Source organism: Micropterus salmoides, unplaced genomic scaffold (genome assembly GCF_014851395.1).
Source record: "Micropterus salmoides isolate LMB-PRFRI ecotype aquatic unplaced genomic scaffold, ASM1485139v1 Ms_hic_scaffold_3, whole genome shotgun sequence".
In the NCBI taxonomy this organism is placed as follows: domain Eukaryota; kingdom Metazoa; phylum Chordata; class Actinopteri; order Centrarchiformes; family Centrarchidae; genus Micropterus; species Micropterus salmoides.
This window is the reverse complement of record NW_024042261.1, coordinates 40,919,154-40,938,053: the sequence shown is the minus strand read 5'-3', so window position 1 is coordinate 40,938,053 and position 18,900 is coordinate 40,919,154. Positions and strand designations below refer to the sequence as shown.

Below are 18,900 nucleotides of genomic sequence, written 5' to 3'. Positions count from 1 at the left end.
TAAAGCTCACTGTTTTGGTTCACTCTCACCGCTTGATTGTTTATGGCCGCAGCAGCTTTTAGAGAAAGTTAGCGATTATCTGGTGAACATAATTGAACATTTAGCAGCTAAAGACACCAAATATTTCCCTCAGGAGGAGCTAAAAGAGAGTGAACATTGAACTTACGTCAGGTGGTTAAAAACATAACTTCAAAAGAATCTTAATGTTGCTCTGTGTCTGCTGGATCATTATACAGGCAACTTTTTACCATTTCTATTTAAAATCTGGTAATATGTCAATGTTGTGTTTACATCTTTTATGGTTTAGTTACCATCAACTTTGTTTGCAAGTCATTTTCAGACACATTTTTCAAGGTCTTTTCCTAGTTTTTAATTTGCTAAACAAAGCTGAGGGGTCAAGTCAGGTCCTTTTCATATTCAGGATATTTGTACCATAGTTAAAAAGGTTCAGGTTAAACCCTACTAAATGGGATAAAAATACCACCTGCTGTTATAAAGTTGTACTTGCAGCGAGTAACATTAGTAATGACAAAGGATTAGGGGTAATCCTCAAAGCAACAGAGGACTTGCCACTAGGTAACCTCTCTATTGGAAAATGCTGTATAAGCATAAGTCTAAATTTTAAAACAAAATTTAATTTGGATTGCTCAATTAGACAATATTCTTTAGTAGTCAGTGCTTTTCCGGAGGCTTTGATAAACCAGATAAAATAAATGTTACAAAACTCGACATCTACTAATCTCGTTGTTAAGTACAACTAGATAGTATATGTTATAATTTTGAAGTCATTAATGACAAAATAATGTTTTCCTCTTCCAGTGAAAAGTACAGAAGCCCTAAGCGGCCATCAATTTAAAAAAAATGTTTACTCTGTTTATTATGATAATTTTCTCAAGTTCTCGAGATAACAAAACAGTAGTTTATGCGTTATTGCATGCGTCACCACTTCTGCGCATGTGCAGTAGAAGTAACACAGACCCTTACGTCAGTGGAACCACACGATTGGCTGTAATATGTTTTCTGCTTTGGCTGTTAAAAGCAGACGATTGGCTTTATAGCGGGAAGGGTAGGATAACCGCCATCTTTGCCATTATGGGCTTTCCCCATAGAATACACGAATATTCAACCGTTGGGTACACAATCAATTTTCAATTATGAGATTCGATTAATGAGGTTTTTTTCACGCGCCTGACCACTCTAGTTCACATCAAAGGGAAAACAAAATGAAGCCCTCAGCTGTGGGGAGCACTTTAAACTGAGTGATGATAGCAGTAGTGTGGAAGTTATGTTGTTTATTGATTTTACAATTTCTTAATTTCATTACAGATCAAAACAGTCAAATTTCCTACATTTTAAAATTAATCAGTATCAAACTATAGGCTGGAAACAAACAGCAACACAATGAATTAAATAAGACTAATTATATTAGGCCGATTGTAGAAGAAGAGCATTTGGTTGCTATAATTAAAATTAAAAGTGAATTTTGCATAATAAGGTGTTAGATCTAGTTCCGCTACCGGAAACACCACTCATCCCGTGCAGTCTCCGCCTGGACACCCGCCCGGCTATACTACTCCCGGATTCTGCTCTGGACCTCCTGTATTAGACGCTCTCCTTCCCCCGGTTCTCCCTGCTCTGTACAGCAGCGCATTGATTTTCACTCATTGATTCACATATAGGCCTACGATCCTTTTAAGTTAGTCCTGCACTTGGGTCTGCTAGGCTTGCTATAACAAAGTTAAAAACAAAGATTTGCTTCTATCCATTAAATACATAGCTGTAGCTCGTGAAAAAAAAAAAACACACAATGATATTCGGGCCAGCCCTAATTATGTTTATGTGTGTAGAGAAATGTGTGTAGTGTTTTGAATGTGGTTTTACTGTAAAACTGCAAGCTGAGTGTACTGTAAAGCAGGAAATGTGCTTGTATTTTAACAGGGAGGTTGGTCTCAGCAATGTTATTGTCTAAACGACTGAGAAAAACTCTAAGGCAGCACTGAAATTTCAATAACTTTTTTTTCACAAGTAAATTACTGAATGCATTGATGTAGAAAAAATAAAAGATATTGAAGCAAATTGAAGTGAAAATTATGTTATTGTTACAGTTTTTTTCAGTCGCTTAGGTACATTCTTTTTACATCCTTCACGTCATACAACATTATATGCCTGTTTTGTGTAACTTTTTGTTTCACTTGGGACACAAACCCTGGTCTCCTGGTTCAATTTCCGGGTTCTGGCCCTCCATCCACACCAACCACCTCCTTAATCAGTCTTTTCTGTTAATTATCATATACCTTCCTTTACCTTCAAAAACTGACGCTACAGGGCTTCCCCCAATGTGTTGAACTATGACACTATAGGGATCTCCAGTGCGTTACAAACTGACACCGATGGGTCTTGACCATGGGTCCATATGTGACAACTTGGGGAGTGAGAACGGGTTAACAATTAGGGGTGGGAGAAATAATCGATTCTTAGATGCATCACGAAGCGGATGTTGAAGATTATGAATCGATTAACTAATGTCTAGAAATCAATTATTTAAATGATACCAATGTTGACAAAACGCAAAAGGCGGAACTCGCCAAAGTGCAGCACCCGGACCGTCTGTGGAGCGCACACAACAGAGAGACCAATGTTAGCCTGTATTCGGCACACCGCCAGCGCAGAACGTGACGGTGAAAGCTAGCGGAGGAATATATTAGCTTTAAGTTTCTGTCGTTAGCTAAATTAGTAACTTAACGAAGCAATATTAATTATCAGCTGTATGTCATTACTAACTAACCTGCTAGTCAAGTGTTGGGAACATCAGGCACAAGCTTAGACTACACTGGTGTACAGCTCTGTCCTGTACACATACTGTACATCCTTATAAATATTTTTCAGTTTTTAGAGGAGTCTGACAACTGGTTGTTAATGAAATGAAGGGAACTAGTCCTTTTAAGCTGATTAGGAGATGTTTCTTTTGGATTTTAATTAGCAAATTAAATGCTTAGTAATTATCCAGGGATCCTGTATAGAAAAAAATAATGCATCAAGATGCATCGATAATCGTTTTATAATCAAATTGCAGCCCTCTGAATCGTAATCGAATCGTGAGGCGCCCAGAGATTCAAACCTCTATTAAAAATACACCTTTCTAAAAGCGGGCCCTTGTCATCAAAGAAAAACACAGGTGTAACTAACAACATTAATGATGGCTCTATTCTATTTAGTAACTTACAGTGAGTCAGAATGCACAATACCTGGGCTCTAAATCTGGCTAACCTAAATGCTGGCAGCCATATAATCTCTCCACTGTTTTCAGTTTTAAAGAGCCGATCCACACATCCCTCTGTTGTAACCCATTCCCAGTTCAGTTTAGAGCATTTTAGCATGAGAAGAAGTCAATACTATCAGAGAAAACACACAAAGTTACGCTACCTTCATTAGTATCTCAGCATCGTACCTCATATCTGTGCTTGCTGACTTTTTTGCCTTTCTTGTTCCAGACGATGTTGGGCTGTGGATTCCCTGTGGCCTGGCACACAAAGGAGGCCACTCCTCCCTCGACTCCTGTTTGGTCTTCTGGGGTTCGTGTAAATCTTGCTGTATGGAAAGATGTGTAAAAAAGTTAAGTCAAGTTCAGACTCCCAATGTTGCTGTTTGAGTGTGTACATGCACATGTCAATAAGTACAGGAGATTTGAAGATGAGGAAGATTTGAACTGACAAACTGACGTCACTACCTCCACTTGTGAGAAGGTGTGTAGGAAGAGCCTCTCATCAGTAGCTAAGTCAGTAAGTCACCTACTCTAGAGATCTGCAGATCCAGGGTTCAAATCCCCAGGTAACCGAGTCAAACTTGCTGACAATGGGGCTGTTCAGATCGTAGTGAGTCTGAAGTCTCAAATTTATTTGGATTGCGTGAAATTTTATCGTCATGTGTCTACTGTAGCTGTCAACGAACAAACAGCGCTACAGAGCGTGTTTCGTCATCATGGCGTTCTTCTTCTGCTTGTGTAATTCCGGTGGTCACTACATTGGAGACGCTGGTCACTACATTGAATACGTACAAAGAAGAAGAAGAGGGAATAATAATAATAGTAATATACAGTCTCTGAGTAGTCTTCTGGTTTATTAGAAGTAAGAAGAGAAGTGACATTTGGACAACTGAACGAGCGCACACGCGTGTTATTTAGCACGAGAGCCAACAGCCTATGGATTTATACCATGCAGCCAGAAGAAGTCGGGAAAGATACTACAGACTGCTGACAGCAGAAATCACGGATTTAGTGGATGTCGTCGTCTGAGGCAGTAGAGAGTAGCCAGTCAAGAATAAGCTGTGGGAATCATTCAGATAATGTTTGGATTCATGACGGCCCCTTTGTGACAATGCAAAAAAGCAACAACTGCCAAATGTCTCATCAATTACTGTTAGTAACAAACAAATATATGATGGTCAGATCTGGCATTTCATGTATTTGTGGTTCAGTTTCTGTGGCAGTTCTCATTTTTGGATTGTCAGAATGGAAACCTCTGTCTCTCAAGCACACACACACTGCACACACACAGTATTTGTGGTTGGACCTACGTGTCTGTGGCGTGTCAATGGACATCTCGTTGGTGTACACCCCAACTGCATGCTTGCTCTTGGCAGCCAGTTGAAAGGTGTAGGTGGAGAAAGGCTTCAGGTACTTCAGCAGGTAAGAGGAGGTAGGCTCAAAGCTCACTTTCGTCTAAAAGGACAACGGGACAGTGGAAGACGTCAGGTTGTGAGAAAAACAAAAGAAACAGGCTGAATTAACTATTCCACAGGGTGAAAGCATCCTTTAAATTCCCTATATAGAGTTAACTTTTAATGTGAAAATCAATTGTTCTTGTGTTTTCCCACCCAGCCATCTATTCACACATCTGTCCTTTAATCTTATCCATCCAACCATCCATTAATCTATTAGTCATGCAAAACAGTCCTCTCAGCTACCAATCCATCTGTCTCTCCCTCTTATCTTACCTCCTCTGTGTCGTCAGCTCGTCGGTAGACCAGATCATATCCTGTGATCTGGTTGTCGGAATCACCCTGGAGTGGAGCTACCCAGGACAACAAGATACTGGTCTCAGACTTGGCCACACCCATAAATTCTGAAGGTTGGGATGGAACTACAGAATTTAGGAAAAACAGGATTAGTCTTTTATTCTTGCAGAGAGTAAGTGCATATGTTTTCAGTATAACTGTGTCTGTCTAACAGCAAGCAAAACCATCAAGACATCCCTCTCTTGCTTCCTGTCTCTAACCTCCAGTCTTGGCCATAATCTGCAGGTCCAGGGACAGGGGGCCGTCTCCTTCAGATGTGAAGGCCAGCACTCTGATGTAATAAGTCTTGTTAGGAGTCAAATCATGGATGATGGTGAAGTTCGTGCTGCGCACAATCTGCTTCTCCCACTGCACAACACAAGGACACACACACAGACAAGTTATCAGTCATTTGTGATTAATAAAAGTCAGTGAAACCAAGCAATTGCAGGTACACACCTGGTTGACTGGCAGCGTGTTGTTTGAGGTGTAATAGACTCTGTTTCCCACCACCTGTCCGTTAGGTTCATCTGGTTCATCCCAGTGGATGATTGCTGTTCTTGTGCTCAGCATACGACCTCTGACCTGCAGGGCAGACAGGAAGAACTTCAGCAACACTGCCCTGGGATAAAATGTACACTGAAGCAAGTTGGATTGTTGGGAAGTAAAGGCAACCTAAAATAGGATTTATGTAACACACTGTTATGTCAGTCAGAACAACAGGCAAGCTTGAGGTGAAGTTATTCTATGATACACAATAACAATAGATTGAAATTACAGCTAAGCATTCAAGTCAACTTACTTGTCATGCAGGAACAAATTGCCAATTTCAAATGATAGATGCAATATCGATGAACGAATAAAATTTCTTTGACTCTGATTTGTTCAATGAAACTGACCCGTCGAGGGGGCGAGGAGGGAGCTTGCTCGGCTGTGAGAACCTCCACCACCTCGCTGGAGGGGCCCTGGCCAACGGTGTTAACTGCAGCTACCCGAAAGTCATAGTGAGAGTATGGGCTGAGGCCGCCCACGCTGTAGTGTGGTTTGGTGATGCCATTAATCTCTTTGTATGGTTCTATACCTTTGGCACGGTGCTGGAGGAAGTAAGAGAGGAAGAAGCAAGAGAGGGCAAAAATATGCTGATTTAAAGCTCTACATATAGCTCTATGTCAGTGTAAATGCTCTGTATTTGTATAGAGCCTTTCAAGTCTTTGTGACCACTCAAAGTGCTTTTAAACTACATTGCATTCACCATTCACACACATTCATACACTGAGCCTAAGTGCTCAAACAGAAACTAACATTCATACACTTGTGGAATATATTCATACCAACCAAGATGTATGCCAAAAAATACAGAACTACACATATAATGTACAGGTAGGTGTTGGTGTCCTGCTTTTTGTGAATGGAGTACTGAGTCATCCCTTTAGTGAAGCAGTTTCTATTTCATTGTTCATTTCATTGTGTGTGTCCTTGTGGGCAGAGAGTACTCCTAAAACACCAGATTACATTTGAGCAATTTGAGGTGATTTTATTAATATCAGGAGAGACAATGAACATTTTTCTTTTGCAGCCCTACTTACTGATTTAGGCAGTCAATAACAGTTTATGTCCAAATACTGCAGCTTTAGCTATAATGCAATAACCCTTCTGCATCTGTTACACACCTGTAAGATATAGTAGGAAACAGGCTCAGGGTTGCCAGAATCCCAGGTGAGTGTAACGCTTGTTGCGGTTCTCTCAGTCACCACAGGGGTACCAGGAGCATTCGGCAGATCTGAGACAGAAGAGAGAGAGAGAGAGAGATCTTTCACACTTACACCTTTATAGTTAGGAAATCATGTGATAGACTCAGTATCCTAAAATTATACAGTTGACATACTCTACACAACAATTACAAGAATTGGACAAATATATAAACTCAACAAATATAGTTAGTTCCTAGTTCACTTCAGAGACTGTAGGCCATATTTAATTGAATGTGTTATTTTCACATACTGTAATTAATTGATTAAATTCCTTTTCTGATTTTGAATATTGTTGGATCATATGTATATACAATAAATATATATACAGTGTATAAGTAAATATAGTATATGCCAAATATATTATACGTATATGTTAACATATATTTGGTAGATGCCCTGCAATGGACTGGCGACCTGTCCAGGGTGTACCCCGCCTTTCGCCCAATGTCAGCTGGGATTGGCTCCAGCCCCCCGCGACCCTGTACGCAGGATAAGCAGTTGACGATGGATGGATGGATATTTGGTATATAGAAAAACAGAGCGATGGAAGTTACTTTACCTACTAGTCTTACATCATATTTCTTTTGTGATGTAAATTTTCTTTTTAGTGTACTAGACATAGTCCCAGTGCTCATTCCCAGAGAGAAGAATTCTATGCTGTGGTTTTCCATCCATCCATCTTCAACTGCTTATCCGGGGTCGGGTCGCTGGGGCAGCAGTTACAGCAGCAGACTCCAAACTTCTTTTTTTCCTAGCCACATTAACCAGCTCCGACTGGGGGATCCCGAGGCGTTCCCAGGCCAGTGTGGAGATATAATCCCTCCACCTGGGTCTTCCCGAGGTCTCCTCCCAACCGGACGTGCCTGGAACACCTCCCTAGGGAGCCGTCCAGGGGGCATCCTTACCAGATGCCCGAACCACCTCAACTGGCTCTACTGGTTTTGTCCTCCTTAAAATGATCTTATGAATAAAGTCAGAACCAAAGTCTCACCGAGGGAAAGGTCAAACCATCACTTCCTGCACTCATAAGCCTCCTCATATACATGCTAATAAACCCACCTTTCACAATAATCTGTGCCACCGCCTTAATCACACCAAGTGATGACATAGCGACACACGTGTAATTGTTTGACTGGCGTACGTCAGTCAGCTCCAGGACGTTGCGGCCTATGGGCATGTCATCCTCAGGCGTCAGGTTCTCTGCTCCCAGCATCCACTTCACGTACGGCATAGGGGAGCCCACTGCCTCACAGGAGATGTTGATGTTCCCCCCTGGCTTGATCTCGCTGTTTGCTGGTGGGATGGAGATGCGAGGGGGGACACGACGCACTGGACCAGATAGCAATGAAAACACGGAGAAAAGTGAGGTCATTATAAATTCGTGACTGTGTTGTTCACCGAGTTGCAGGGCAGTGAATGACAACCAGGGTCTGTATGATTATAATTTATTATAAGACCACTAGGGCGCATGTGATATCAAAATGTTTTATTCATGGTGTTGGGAGCTCTCGTTTTAAAACCATCCTGTTTTATGTCTATACAGCTAAGAATTATAAAACCAATGTAAGTTTCATCACATTGATTGATAAACACACATTCCTAGCAGAAGATGTCTTTGTAAAAAAACGTATGAATATTTTCTTGGAATAGATGTCGCAATCTACACATCCATTGTCACATCCATTGGACTCTGGTTCCCACAGGACAGGCTGGTTTTTAACCCCCATCTTACATCTGACATAGAGGTTAGCTGGGCTGGAGTAGCGTGTCCCATCTCTGTTGGTGGCAACGCACTCATACTTCCCCTGGTCTGACTCCTCACTCATCTCTATCTGGAGGGCACCTGGATGGATGGAGGGATGGAGAGGAAAAGTAGAAGATATAGAGAGGAGAGAGAGAGTCACATAGAAAGATAGTGAGGAAGAAAGAGCAATTACACAGACGTGGAAGATGTCAGATAATTGGTATAGTCTATAAATACATCAACATATGTAAGAAGAAATGAATCTGAGGGAGTTTTCAGCAAAAACAAGCTGAACTCTGAGAAACACAAGGCTAAACAGTGAGCTAAAACAAGGGTCGGCTTCCTGATTCAGAAATGGGAAGAAAACAAAAACAAACAATAAAAGCACTGATAAAAAGCCAGGAAACAAGGCAGGACACTCAACTTCAACGCAGACAATAAAAGGACGTGACAAAGACTGAAGAAAACTGAGGACAATATATACACAGGTAAACGAGCAGGGAGGGAAGCACAGCTGAGATACATCAGGTAATCAGACAAAGCTGGACAAGCACACCAGGTACAGGAGATGACCAAAATAAACAGGAAGTAAAGTTCACAGGAACATACAAGGACAGATCTACCAAAGTAAAACGCAAAAACATGGAAAGACAGCAAAATCAAGACCATCAAACTGGTTTTAAGACCAAAGCGGGTCTCGAGTACTACAACGCTACTGAGAACGTAGTCTTCATGCAATGCTGAAACAAATAACTGAGGGAGTAACAACGGCAGCAGGAGTGCGAAGCAGCATAAGAAAAGGGGTGAATGAGGGCAAGAACAACAGAAACTTTGTAGGAACGGAAAATAAAAATTAGGTTGTGGGCGTGAGCAGAAGGAGGATAAGACAGAGTGTATATTGAACAAGGGATACAAGCAAAGTGGGAGGACAAAAAACCTTAAGGTAGAAATAAAAACTAGGATTTAAGGGACTGGAGGGATAAAAGCATTGGTTACCTGAGTGGAGCTGCTTGATTCGTCCGTTGTTACTTGACGTATTGACCGGCAGGAAATCCTTGAACCAGGTAATTTCTGGGTTAGGGTTGCCGCTAGCAGCGCAGATCATGGTGGCGGTCTGAGAATGCTGAACAACTTTCAGCTGGGGACCCATGTCTATGGAGGGAAACCCAGAGGGCAACTGGTGCTCTGGAAAGATTAAAGATGAGTCAAACAGAGCTGGACATTACTCACATATTCAGCTTGGTAGTGTAGTGCGGTGGTTCCCATCCCAACAGATGTTTCAATTGTGTTAATTTGAATTATTTCATACAAGATGTTTTTTAACACTATTCAAAAGTAGCTGTTACAGTAACTTGTGTTGTTACAGTAACTTTTGTTGTTATAGTAAATAAAAGACTGATACTAAAACTCTCATTGTTTATGCTTTGTCACATTTTTCAGCGGGTTTAGTTACATTCATGCTACTACTACTACTACTACTTGTAGAGCAGACACTAGGTATATTTATATATTTACCATTTAACCAGCAGTTTTAACTTTATATTTTGACATCTCTGCACATTTTTTGCAACATTTTTTCACAAACTCTCAAATGGCCTTCATAGTAATTTAGTTAGAGAGGTTTTGATTTACCCTTATATATTTTCCTGTGTAGTTAGAGTTGTTAATCCTCCTTTTGAGGATCTCTTTTTGTTATATTCCTTTTTTGAATCCCACAGCACCCATTGGCCCATTTTACAAAATCAATGATTCCCCACGAAACAGTATTGTAACTTCACTGTACATACAGCACAGCTACAAGCAAATATTCAGTTATAGTCGCAGCGCCACCTACTGGCAACAGGAAGTAAGCTCTGTGTGACGATCATCATGTGATTTTCACAATGTGTTCCACACTTGACATACTGAGACATAATTTATAGTTACCAGGTGCTCTCTAGTGCTACATAGGGGACACCTGAAGAGACTTTTAAGTCCTTTTCACGTAAAATTCAGACCCACTTAGGCAGAGCTGCGGCACTCATCGACGTGCTTCACATGAGGGCCCGCCCAATACTGCTTGCAGCTTTAATTATGGATTGTGCCCTATTAAATAGTAGTTAATAGTTAGGACTTGCACGTTAAATTAACACGTTATTAACGCATAGTTAAGTAAATGACACGTAAATGACGCATTAATGCATTAATTAATTCACGCCTCTCTTCCAGTGATGTGTACTGAGTTGATAAGAAATATATTTTATTGTTACTGTGTAAAGGGAATACTGCTGGTAAAAAGCACCTTATTTGTTTGAAGTGTTTGCAAACCACATGTTATTACACTCTTGTGTACATAGCAGTACATTTCAATTAAAAGTGTGCAATACACTACTTTAGAATTCATTATTCAATTTTGCGCAGAACCAATAGAGTGTGTCTGCTTTGTCAGTTACAGTCACAGTCAGGTGATACACACAAAACGCATTTACGAAATAAGCAAAGTGTTGTGTAAAGACTGCGTTTTTTATGTGGATTCCAAGTATAATGATTTGCAATTTTCTTCACAGCAAGCTGAATGGAAACAAAGCTTGCATGTGTGTTCACACTGACCTCGTAGCACACTTAGTCTGGCGGAGGCGGTGATTTCTCCTGCAGAGTTGGAGGCGTGACATTCGTAAATACCCTTGTCTCTGGTAGTCCTCAGTGGCTGGATCCTCAGGATCGAGCCGGACCCGTTGTCAAACTCCGTTGCCTGTAAGAGGGAAAAGACAGCGGCTTTAGTCAGTATAATAGATTAACAATGGGTCAAAATGCGTAAAGTAAAAGGTGTCACTTGCAGCGACGAACCTACAGAGAATTAAAGCTCACTGTTTTGGTTCATCGCTTGGTTGTTTATGCCCTAGCAGGTTTTATGGAAAATTAGCGACTATCTGGTGAACATAGTGGAACATTTAGCAGTTAAAGAGCCAAATATTTCCCTCCGGAGGAGCTAAAAGAGAGTGAACATTGAAATGACATTCATCAAACACAACTTCAAAAGAATACTAATGATGCTCTGTGTCTGCTGTTTGTATAGGCAACTATTTACCATTACAATTTAAAAGCTGATAATATGTTGTGTTTACATCTTTTTGGTTTGGTTTTGATGTTACCATCAACTTTGTTTGCAACTCAATAATGAATTTCTGTCTGCAGAGAGAAGCCGAGTGGACAGAGCCTGTGAAGATCAATGATCAACAGTCTAGGATCAATCGCTACACACATTATAATGGACTTCAGGTGGCACCAGACAAGCAATGCACTCATTATAAGTAATTTTGAAATGAATTGAAAGAACGGAGAAGAGAGTTAGTAAGAATACATTATATTATCTCTTATGTCCTTTTCATATTCAGTATATGTAACAATGCGTTTATCAGAAATACTGGATTGTAGATTTTAAATGTGCTAGCATACGGTTATGCATGTAGATCGGGGTTCTGTATTATGAGAAGGTTTTCGCTGACTGAAAACCAATAAAAAGAAATCCCACATCGACTCCTGACTGACAGGACAGGACAAGAAAAACCTAAAACCCTAACATCGTTCTCACAGCGTGCCCTTCTCTTTAAAGGAAAAGCACAGGTGTATCTGACACCATTAATGATGGCACTATTCCATTTAGTAACTTTGAGTGAGTCAGCATGCAATACCGGGGTTTTGAATCTGGCTAACCTAACTGTAAACTTTGTGGACAGCCTTCCCAGAAGAGTTGAAACTGTTATAGCTTCAAAGGGTGGGCAACTCCAGATTAAACCTTACGGATTAAGAATGGGATGTCATTAACCTTCATGTGCATGTAAAGGCAGGTGCCCCAAACTTTGGCAGTATACTGTATTTAAAGGTCAAACATGCTGAGAGTGACAGTATATATCTCCTCATCTAACTCTTGGCAAGAAAGCATAATTGTGTTTCCCAAAACTTTTCCTTTAAACAATTAATTGAACAGTTGCCAATTATTTTTCTGTCAATACTAATAATTAACTGTCCATTAGCAGTTCTACAGCATGTTATGCGTTACGCGTATGCTTGCAAAGTCAAAAATGTCTGCTGCGAGAAAGTTATATTAAAAAACAAAGAAACTAATGGGAACAACAGTCATTCTTATTTTTGCAGCAGCCACTGTTTTACAGAACCGATCCGCACAGCCAATGAACCTCTGTTGTAGCTCTGTTGTGGGATGGTAACCAGTTCAGTTTAGAGCATTTTAGCATGAGAAGAAATCAATCCTATCATAGAAAACACACAAAATTACACTACCTTCATTAGCATCTCAGCATCATACCTCAAATCTCTCGTTTAGGATTTTGTGCCATTCTTGTTCCAGACGATGTTGGGTGGTGGATCCCCTGTGGCCTGGCACACAAAGGAGGCCACTCCCCCATCGACTCCTGTTTGGTCTTCTGGGGTTCTTGTAAATCTGAGGCCTGCTGTTCGGAAAGATGTGTAAAAAAGTTCAAACTCCCAATGTTGCTGTTTGAGTGTGTACATGCACATGTCAATAAGTACAGGAGATTTGAAGATGAAGAAGATTTGATGGACATTTATACAATGCTCTTAAAATGACAACCATTCACATCACCATTGTTACCACTTTACTTATAAGCATTTTTACATTTAAATGTACATATTCTCTAATGGATTATTGTGTTTTTCTAAATGCACCAGATTTCCACTTAATATACACTATAATCTGTCATTCACAAATTTGTAACACTTACTGTATGTTTGACATCTGTTGTACTAAAACAAGAGTGTGTGAAAAGGGAAAATGCCAGAGGTGTGTGTGCATGTAATTTAAGTGAAAACAAAAGAGGAAGCACAATAATGGTTTCAAACATGTTTGAACACTGTGGTTCGTTTGTGTGTGTGTGTTACGATGTGAAACAAAGTCTTGGAGTACATGCACCTATTTCTCAGCATAGTTGTGCACGTGTGTGGCTTTGTGTTTGTGTGTGCTGAAGCTTAATATTTCTGTGCCAGAAAGGATTTATAAGGACTTACTCCAGACATCTCCACTGCCCTTTTCTCAGCCTTCACACACCTTGAGAAAAACACCTACATCAGAATGCTGTTTGTGGATTTCAGCTCAGCATTCAACACAATCTCCCTCACGAAGCTGATCAACAAACTCAGCTCTCTGCTGCACCACCAGACTGCAAAGAGGTTTTACCCCAAGCTATCAGGCTCTTAAGCTCAAAGTCATCCTCAGCACTGCTCCACTGATTATAGTTTATTTGCTTATATATGTATATTATCTGCTACGTAGCAGAAGAGAGTTACAAACTAAATTTCATTACAACCTGTTGTGACAAATAAATCAAGCTGACCCAGCGTGACGTCACAGGGTCAGTCAGGGTCAGATGTCACGGGAGATCCGAGCGAGCGGAACAATCAGGGCAGCTGATGTTCCAAAATAAATGACAAAATTAAATAACCACTATGCTTATTATGATGTGTAATGTAGAGAGCTCCCTTTCATCATTTTATTGTATTGTATTGATTTTTTTCCACCACTAGCAGCAGTGAGTGTAGGGGGCACTCTTCTGGCCACGGGGCCCTATACCACCTCAAAGGTCACGTAAGCCCTTTTTCCATTGCTGGTCCCAGCTCAGCTTTAGTGATGAAATAACATATGAAAATTGTGCATAGCCTGGACGGAAAGGAGGTGGACATGATGACCAGGCATGACTGACTATGGACCTGGCAGAATCAGGTAGAAACGCACAAAAAGCAATCAGACAATCAAAATGAGATGAAGTGAATTTGTGTTATGTATTAGCAGTGCATATGTAAAGTAATTCTGGAGGGTGACTGGTAAAGTTTCATTGTGATAGACCAGTTTTAAGATTAAAAACACTCCCAGGGTCTAAAAATGTCAAATGATACCATTTTGATAAGCTCAGCTACTGGTAATGCTTTGGCAGAACATGTTTCAGCTGCAGTACATTTTGTTGACTGTGAATAAGGACGTTAAACTGAATAACAGATCATTGTCTCAATCAGTTGTTCAGCTGATTTGCTTGATAGAGATGTTATATCAACCTTGGGAATTGGAGTTATTCCAAGTAAAAATGGTTTCAAAATAGTGAGATGGCGATGAAGGTTTTATTGCTTTCTTGGAACACATTATAATAAACTATTACTTTTCCCTTGGTTGGATCCACAAAGGACCACAGAATGTTGTAAAATCTTTAATGGACAAAGCTAAAAATGTAGTAAGCCCAAAAGCCATTCTTTAAGATTCAGATGAGCTCCATTGCACTGTGTACTACAGGTACCCAAATATAAAAACAATTTTTCTAAATATCAAGCACCTTTTGAGACTGACAGATTTATCCTGCGACAAAGATGGCTATGTAGGTGTACATGTGCAGATTTACTGAGCTTTTCTGTCCAAATCACCAAACAAAACCTGGCTAAATTCCAATCACTTACTGCCAAGAGGCAGTAAGTTTCTGCTTTATTTGGACTACATCCTTTTATGGTCAGAAACAAAATAACAGTGTTAACAGGACACTATATTGTTACAGTTTCTAGCTCAGGAAGGCCATAAAGCTAGTAAAGCTAAATTGCAGTTTTGTCGACCCCAGGTCACGTATCTAGGTCATAACATTTCAACTGAAGGAAGAAAGCTTGATGATGCAAGAAAACAGGCAATTCTAAAGGTACCAAGCCAAAGACAGCGCACTGCATATGGCATTAGTCCTTTCTCCTGTCCTCCTTCCTTCTGTCTCTGCTGTGATTCACTGCAGGTAACAATGTGCCAGTTTGAAGCTACATGGCAATCAGTCAAAGCAATTAGACTAGACACTTAGACTAGACAGAATGCTTTCATTTAGTTTGTTGAACATCTAAATAACAGCCTAGCATTAGTGCAGTGTGCTTTTATAACATAGAGCAGTGGTAGGCAGCCCGCGGGCCAAAGCTGGCCTGCCAGCAATTATATCTGGCTCATGGCCAGATTAATTTGATAGCGGCACAGCATTTTTTTTTATTATAGCAGCTGGTGCTGAAACAGATCAAAATCATGATAGCGAAAGTCACTCACATAATCACTTCTTCTTAAGTGATTGTGCCAACAAAATAAAAACGTGAGAACGATTTTGCAGCAGTAGGTTGTGTTTAACTGAGAGCTTTTACTTTGAAAAGTTCTGAAGGAAATTCAAAAGAGTCCATCAGAAAACGTGAGATCGGATTCCCCTGAATGAGAAACGCAAGAATTTCCTCTGCCTGGAGATACAGCGGAAATGAAAATATGTGTCTATAGGTTGATGTGGACCAAATGCCGGAAGGCACACACTCCTGCACTTGCTTAATTGTGAATAGGCTATGTAAAATGATCTGTTCATATCAATTTGTTGAAAAGGGACAAAAATAATATTAGCAGCAAGTGGTGTATGTATGCAAGAGGCAGCAGAGGCTGCAGCCTTATAATAAACAGCTATTTAGCCCCGGGCCCGTTTAACACCACCTTTCAGTGCCCATCTAGTATCTAATTAATTATGTAATTCTGCATATGCCTGCTCTGTTCTGTACAGGGGTTCTTTACTGCTTCTCTCTGCCTCAGGCTTCCCATGTATTCACATGGTTGGGCAGGGAGCTGCTCTCCCTCATGGCTCTTCACGTAGGTGTGTAGAAGAGCAAGGAGATCCCAGAACAGAGCCACACCGACAAACAAAACTACAATGCCACAATATAATTTCTTTGATGAAAGTCTTGACTGAACCACACATAATCACTGAGAGATGTGTGACTCTTAATCCAGCTACACTGCTCCCTACTGGAGGAGATTGTGAACCACATGATTGTGTGGCAATAACTAATAGTGTGTTTCAGCAAGACCTGACATGACTGACACCTTTTGCAGAACCAGATTTCGTGTTGTTTGTTGATGGTTCATGTAAAAAGCATACAGATGGGACAAACGCATCAGGATTTGCTGTCGTGACAATAACAGACAGTGATAACTAAACCATTACTATCACACTACTCTGCACAAGCAGCTGAACTCGTTGCACTGACTGAAACCTGTAAACTAGCAAAAGATAAAACTCTAGTAGTTTATACAGACAGACAGATGCATTTTCCATGTGTCACACATTTGCCAGGCAGTGGGCTAACAGAGGCATAGTAACATCTATAGGGAAGCCAATAACACACTGAGATCTCAGTTTAATTTGGCATTTTAAATCTCTTAGATGCTATTTAATTACCGTCTAAGCTTGCTATTTGTAAATGTGCAGCACACACACATGCAAAAGATGACGTTTCAAGATTAAATCACAGAGCAGATGAAGAAGCAAACAGAGCTGCAGAACTTCATCTAACTAATTCAATTTACTCTTTCATGACAGACACCAGCTGTGAATTGGACACTAAAGAAAATGCAGACACAAGCACCTCCAGAAGAGAAAAGGAAATGGAAATAAAGACAGACAGGCAAGTTTCCAGAACCAGACCAACCTTTTCAGACATTAACAATGGATTTTATAGATTAATCATCATGCAAATGCAACACGTATTGTCTGGTAATTGTTGATGTGTTTTCAATGTGGGTTGAGATTTTCCCAACAGCTAAAGCAGATGCACTGACTGGGATATTTTTCTAATGTTTGTAATACCACAAATACTGTACAGTGATAATGGTGCACATATTGTAAATTAAGTGATTAAACAACTTTGAGCAACCTTGGGAATATGCTTAAAGAATCACTGTGCATCAACAACAATCAGCATAAACTGTGGAAAGAACAAATGGGTAAATTAAACTGAAGCTTAAGAAAGCAATGGATGAGACAGGAAAGAGCTGGATGACATTTTCAACAATACCATCCACTGGTATTGTTAAGCATGCATGACCTTAAGACAGACAGAGGTTTTTCACCTTTTGAGATCTTATATGGGACTTCATAGACATGAAGATGAAGCAGAAGCTACATAAGCAGATTATATGGCTAAACTGTTGAAACGACATGATGCTCTCAAGACTGTCTCCTCCACAGGTGATGGCTGACATGCCATCAACGATCCTGGTCCAGCCTAGTGATTGGGTGTTAGTGAAAGAGAAAACACTGGCTTCATCCACTTTGGTAGGGACCAAATCAAGTGCTGCTAACAACACCAACAGCTGTTAAAATAGAAGAAAGAGCAACTTGAATTCACATTTCACACAGTAAGAAGGCCAATCTGCTGCAGAAACAACCCTAAGAGGTGAGCGCAAGAGGTTGATATGTGGTGTAAAATACGTGACCCCTTCGTTGTAAAATATGTAATTGGATTGTAATTTCATGTACTGTTACTCTTCTTGACTGGTAAGTCTCTGCTGTCTCAGAGACGACATATTTTGTCCTGTGTTGGCCATTGTAGAAATGTATTACAGTTAGCAGCCATCACCACCTAGATTTCGCTAAAACTAACACACTTAACCTAAGATAAAAGCCCAAACTCTGTCAGTTTTGTCGGTTCCAAAACAAAGCCAAAGCCTCTTTAATTCAAGCCTTTCTGCTGTTGACTGTGTTTCAAGTCGATCTGATTCTGGTTTGTGCTGATGGGCTTCAGCACATAAAACTTTGTTGTTGGTTTTTATCCTTAAATGGAGTCTGTGTTGTGCTGGGTGACGACTGGTTTATATTTGATTAAGCGGACACCATTTTGTTAAATTCATCCTTAGTGACTTAATGGACAGAGATTTGGCGCTTTGTTCTTTGTTTACAGACTTCTTGTGCTCCTGGTTTTTCCCCTTCAGTTTGTTTTTAAAGAATTGCCGCCAAGATTCTCTATGTCGAACATTTTATAGTGAAATCAGTGCTCTCTGGTGGACAAACTATAATCTACATACTGCAGGGGATAGTCAGAACAGTGCAATGTTCCCAGCGATGTACATGTCATACATTTTCCCTTCAGTTACTGTGTAGTCTAAGTCTAAACATGTGTGCGTGTTTGTGTGGCTTTTAAAGATTCAGCTAAACAAATTGCCGTCTCTCCAGTGGAGGATTCTTGCTTTATTACTTTACAATTTAAGTTACAATACCAGGCACTTCATGCACATATTCAAATAAAGATAGTTGACTACCTTGTTTGATACATTTATTAAACAGAATATTTGAAAAACCCAACCAATTAATTATTTTAGAAGCAGGGCTGATATTACAAGTGTAATCTCTAAAATCAGTAGTCCAATAGCACAAAACGCTTTACCTGTTATCAGTGGGAGGAAGAGGAGAAGAATTGTCTTCATTTTGTTGGACGCTGAGATCCTCTGAGATTATTTTACCATAGTTAGTTGGTTCGTCTCCACTATGTTGACAGCTGCATTTCCTGAAGTAGTCTTAT

The 18,900-nt window shown here is 40.2% G+C and overlaps 1 pseudogene; it reads right to left on the bottom strand.

The window, feature by feature from the left end:
- Positions 1-18,900, bottom strand: part of LOC119883432 — a 27,899-nt pseudogene extending 8,999 nt beyond the window's left edge.